Source organism: Myotis davidii, unplaced genomic scaffold (genome assembly GCF_000327345.1).
Source record: "Myotis davidii unplaced genomic scaffold, ASM32734v1 scaffold332, whole genome shotgun sequence".
Classification (NCBI taxonomy): domain Eukaryota; kingdom Metazoa; phylum Chordata; class Mammalia; order Chiroptera; family Vespertilionidae; genus Myotis; species Myotis davidii.
Window position 1 is genome coordinate 2,500,966 of NW_006285779.1, and position 5,793 is coordinate 2,506,758.

Consider the following 5,793-nt stretch of genomic DNA (forward strand, 5'->3'; position numbering starts at 1 on the left):
TACAAGATTACACATTCCTGTGGGCAAGGCAACATTAAACCTGAAGCATTACACTTAGCACAATGTCATACACTATATAATAAGAGTGGTTACCGACCATGGATGGCTTCTTTTCACTAATATACTTTTTCTTTTCTTTTCTTTTTTTTTAAATATATTTTATTGATTTTTTACAGGGAGGAAGGGAGAGAGATAGAGAGTTAGAAACATCAATGATGAAAGAGAATCATTGATTGGTTGCCTCCTGCACGCAAACCAGGCATGTGCCCTTGACCGGAATCGAACCTGGGACCTTTCAGTCTGCAGGCCGACGCACTATCCACTGAGCCAAACCGGTTTCGGCCACTAATATACTTTTTCTTGCCCAGCCCCTTGCTGACCAACTCTCATTGAGCACTGAGATTTGGGGGGTGAGGGGTGAGGAGAAAAAGAGGCTGAATTGGTAAATGCAGGCATTCCAAGGAAAGCAACTTCATTTCTTGCCATGCCCTGCAAATATTACCACAGCCCAGTGGCAAAGCAGTCAGCTTTGGGATTTAAGAGGCAAGATGATCATTAGCAATTTCTGCTAGTATGAAAAAAAAGGGGGGGGGAGGCTTCTTTTATGTAAGTGATCCAGATTCATACATGGTGGACCAAAGGTAAGTCAAATCCTTCATCACATAATTGTTGTAGTCATCTATCTGACAATGCAGAATTAAATTCAACGATGAATTCTCCAATTTTAAAAAAAGGAAACTAAACCAGAATTAAGCAGGATTATGTTGTCAAAATGCTGCAGTTAACTGTTTATGGCCTCAAGCAGTGTCTGAGACATCTTTCTACTGATCAGCCCCCTCCTTCCCGGTTCACAGAATCCCCAAAGACAGTAATGCTAAAACCCTTTGTATCCTGATTATTATTTAAGAAAACATACTACAACAGTATATATGTTCATGGCCAGTTGGCATTCATTCTTTCACTGTAGTTGATTTAAGGATCTTTGGCAACATTTTCCTAGGCAGCCTATGTATTTATAATTTTTAATTCTGGGACAGAGGTGGGGAAAGACAGTTATTTGTTCAGCACCGACAATCCGCGAGACTGTGCTAGGAACTCCATTTCACCAACAGTTCACAATGCCACAACACCCCTGCCAAACTCCCCCACAACATAGGTAGCATTAACCCTATTGTTCACTTGCAGAAACTGAGACATGTGAGACCTTGCCCAAGGGCACAACGCTAGTAGTAAGAGAGCAAGGATTTCAATGAAGTCTCTTGCTCCAAAGACTCTTTCCTTCACAATAATATTAATGACTAGAGGCCCGGCGCACAAAAATTTGTAACACCCCTGCCAAACTCCCCCACAACATAGGTAGCATTAACCCTATTGTTCACTTGCAGAAACTGAGACATGTGAGACCTTGCCCAAGGGCACAACGCTAGTAGTAAGAGAGCAAGGATTTCAATGAAGTCTCTTGCTCCAAAGACTCTTTCCTTCACAATAATATTAATGACTAGAGGCCCGGCGCACAAAAATTTGTGTACGGGGAGTCCCTGGGCCTAGCGTGCGATCAGGGCCATCTTCCCAGCTACCAGCAGCCGGCCCTGCCCCCTAACCCCCCCACCACTTCCCTGAAGTGTGTCTTGGATCAGGGTGAGGGTCCCCACTGGGGTGCCTGGCCAGCCTGGGTGAGGGGCTGATGGCTGTTTGTAGGCTGGTCACACACCCTCCAGGTTGGAGGTCCCCACTGGGGTGCCTGGCCAGCCTGGGTGAGGGGCTGGGGGCCGTTTTCAGGCTGGCCAAGCCTTCCTAGGGACGGAAGCTCCCAGCCTCTCCTTTTTCTCTTTTCTTTCACTGGAGCAACCAAGCCTCCTGCTTGCTCCAGCTCCGTGGCTGCCGGCCGCCATCTTGGTTGGGTTAATTTGTATATAGTTGCTCTGATTGGCTGGTGGGCGTGGCTTAACGCATAGCGAAGGTACAGTCAATTTGCATGTTTGTCTTTTATTAGATTAGATATTAGATGGGAAGTTACTAATAAATTAGAAAAATAGAATTGAGGGTCAGTTGAACACTGTCGCTAGTCAGTGCCCCAGGGCCTGTTTAAAGGACAGCCACTTAGATTGGATCTGACAGTGATGTTCTGGAATGTGGAGCCAGGGCCCCTGGGCCCTGGAACTGCCATTCTGACTCACTTTGCAGCCAGAGTTCTGTGAGGTAAATGACTGGGAAAGCCCCAAGGTTTTCATTTGTTCCCAGCACACAGCCGGTCCCCATACAAGGAGCAAGCTAGAGTGGAAGACCTTCCCATGTGCTGGATCTCAGGTAACCTGGTGACCTGTTCCCACACTCAGGTCATCTGGATGGCTGAGGCTGAAGGGGAATTCTAATTTTAAAGTAAAGAAATCTGAAGAAAGAATTTTATCAGAATAGGACAGCAACTTCCAGGCTTCTGGGGTAAGAGATAATGTCTAGATCTAAGGCCATTTTATTTCCAGGAGCTTTGAGTAGAGACTATTAGGCAAACCAGAACATCTAAGATAAGAGACCTTTTTTCCCTCAGGTTGGCACAGGCACACTTAAATGTTTAGAGTTCTGACAAAAAAAACACACAACAGACTGGAATACTAACTCAAAACCAAAGCACGGTGAGTGCCACCATGAGAGTCAAACCAAGTACCTGATTCACGTCATGAATGTGGGGCTGGGCACCGGTAAAAGGATCCTGAAGTAATTATTTTGGGGAATTCCATGGGAAGAATTCCAAACTCAGAACAAAGATTTTTTCAGAACTTTGCCAAGTAGAAATGCTAAGGATCAACTAGCTGCCAGAAGTCAAGAATACTAGCTTATCTGTGTCCTGGGGCTGAACAAAGGCAGACGTGTAGCAAGCCTGCCCAGGCAAGAAAACACACCACTCCTCGTTTCTGAGGAGGACAAGGGGCTCTCCGAGTCACGGGGCTTATTTCTTCTACACGGGCTCCATGAAAACCTGTCGATGCTTTCTTACTATTGAGTCTTCACAGAAAGAAGGCTGGGCATACAACTCTTAATGTAGCATGTAATCACTTGCTAAAACACCAAAAGATATATTTCAGAGAGAGAGAACCCTAACATATGTTGATATCTGACATTTAACAGATGAAACACATGAGCTTCCATGAAGTTAGGCAAGTCATTCAAGGACCCACACCTAGTAGGCAGTGGAACCAGCGTTTCAACCAGGCCTATTTTGGCTCCAAAATGTCTTGAACACATATGGAGGTAACATTTTGGTATCTTTTGTGACCCGATGACAAAGTCACCTAGGAACCTGATATATCCAGCCATCCAGGATATATCATGGGAATGAGAAGGATGGGCTATTGAACGAATTAGTCTTGCCCTGGAGGATTTATTTATTTACCCAATTAGGAAGAAAAGATAGCAGACGCAGAAACAAACATAGGCACTTCATAATAAATGTTGGAGGGAAGTAAAGACATTAAGTCCAAGAAGGGCTTGAACAAGGGAGGCTGTTGAGAGATAGAATGACCAAAGAAAGTTTTGAGAGATGGGTACTGAAATAAGGTGTAGGGTTTGGGTGGGAAGATGAACACACTAGAAAGGGCCAAACAGGGCCAAAAGCATGAAAACAAGGACACAAGGAGCATCCAAGAAAGGTGGAAGATGAAGCAAAGGTCGGCTGGAGGTAGAATGCAGAGGCCCTACAATGTGTGTCTTCACTGAGTACTTCTGACCAGCACATTTTTTCTTTTGAATGACGACAGTAGTGCCCAAAATATCAAGGATAGGAATTTCTGGTTTACTAAGTATCTTGGGCTCTCTTTTTGCTTAATTATATTTACTACTAAAATAGGACAAATCTTTCAGCTGACTTTCTTATACTCTGGGAATGGGAGAGGTGGAAGGAAGATACTCTGGTCAATGGTACAGTCTCAGTCTTTTAAATGGAGAAATGAAAGCAGCAGAAGCTGAAACCACTTTAAACAGCTTCCTAAGGTTTCTGCCTCTTGCTTCTCTCATCGCCTAACAAAAAAAAAAATCCTTTTGTGTTGACAATCAATCATTCCACAATATTTATTACTTTCATGGATGGACATTGCTGCCCTCTCCAGAGAGTACAGCGGTCTCTGAAACTCACCACTGACAGTGGGCCGTCACTGATGGTTAATGGGCTATTGCTGGATTTGCAAATTTAGCTCTATCAAACATAACAGCAGCCTGTTTGCCCTCATACCGAAACACAAGGTTTGTCCTAACCAGTTTGGCTCAGTGGATAGAGCATCAACCTGAGGACTGAAGGGTCCCAGGTTTGATTCTAGTCAAGGGCACGTACCTCAGTTGCAGGCTCCTCCCCGGCCCAGGTCATAGTCAGGACGTGTGCAGGAGGCAACCAATTGATGTGTTTCTCTCACATCGATATTTCTCTCTGTCTTTCCTTCTCTCTTCCACGCTCTCTAAAAATCAATGGAAAAAAATCCTCGGGTGAGGATTTAAAAAAAAAACACCACACACACACACAACAAAACAAAATGCAAGCTTCAACTTTCCTACCCTAGAAACAGTTCAACTTCAACCAAACTGGCAAGTAGCCAAGAATTATATGAAAATTAGCAAGCCAAGCTCGGAACTGTCCCCAGACACATTTCGAGTCTCCTAATGAACTGTTCTAATGAACTGTTCTTTAAACCAAAGATTGGAATAACAACAAAAGGAGGGACAGAGGTCATTCACACTACATGATACACACTCAGAACTTGGAAAGAGAAATCCATTAGGAAAATTAGTCTTCCAGGTCTCTACTAAATCTGATTTCGTCTTTCACTTTTATTTAAACTTTGGGCAAAACAGAGATGTGGTCCACATCAGGTGGAAAGGTGAATGCAAATCGTGTCAGGCACACAGAAAAAACTAAAATGAAAGTCATTTTATTAAAGGCACTTCAACTCTGAGTCCCTAAAAGAAGTCCCTTAAACCAGACCCTCTAGGTTTAAGGTCATAAGACCAATCATTTGCATTGTCCAGAGAGAGACCATCTTGGTTGTGTTTTTAGAGGAAAATCCACTTACCGGTTTTCTGTGCTCAAAAACTCAGCAAGTTATTTATTCTCAGCTTACCTCCTCTTCTAAAGTTCACACAATTTAAGGGCAAGATCCATAACTCTCACTTCTGTGTCCCTCACAATACCTTGCACAAAATAAGCCCTCAATAAAAGATTGTTAGATGGTTGAACAGACTTAATGACTAAAGAGGAGACTGTAAAAATGAAACTCATATAGCTGAATCCCCAAACAGTAACGTGGATAACATTTTCCTGGCCATAGAAACCTGATAAACAGCTAAGAGATGAAGAAAGCACCTGGATATTACTCCGAGGTTTGATGCAAGAACTGGGAAACCCTCTATGGATCTCATTATCTGTATGTCTCTAATTTCTCAGCTGAGGGATTTAAAGTACTTAGGCCACCTCAAAAGCAAAAGTCACTTCTTTAAGGGGCTTGATCTAAACCCCCAATATTTGCTTTTCAATTACGGCGAGTGGAACAAAGCTGCTCCTGGTTTTGTCTCCCATTCACCAGATAACTCCATAAGCAACACCTAGAAGTTGCCTTTTCTGCATAAAGGATTGTGAAACAGTAAGATCTCATTGGAAACACAGCTCCCAGCACCATGCCTTCCCTCATTTCCTGGATCTTACGTAAATCAAATACTACCTCCTCTCTCCTTAGGCTATGCGGTAACCAAATCTACTCCAGCTCTTAAGATCTCATGGTCAAAAACAGCGGAAAACATCCCGACAGTTTATCA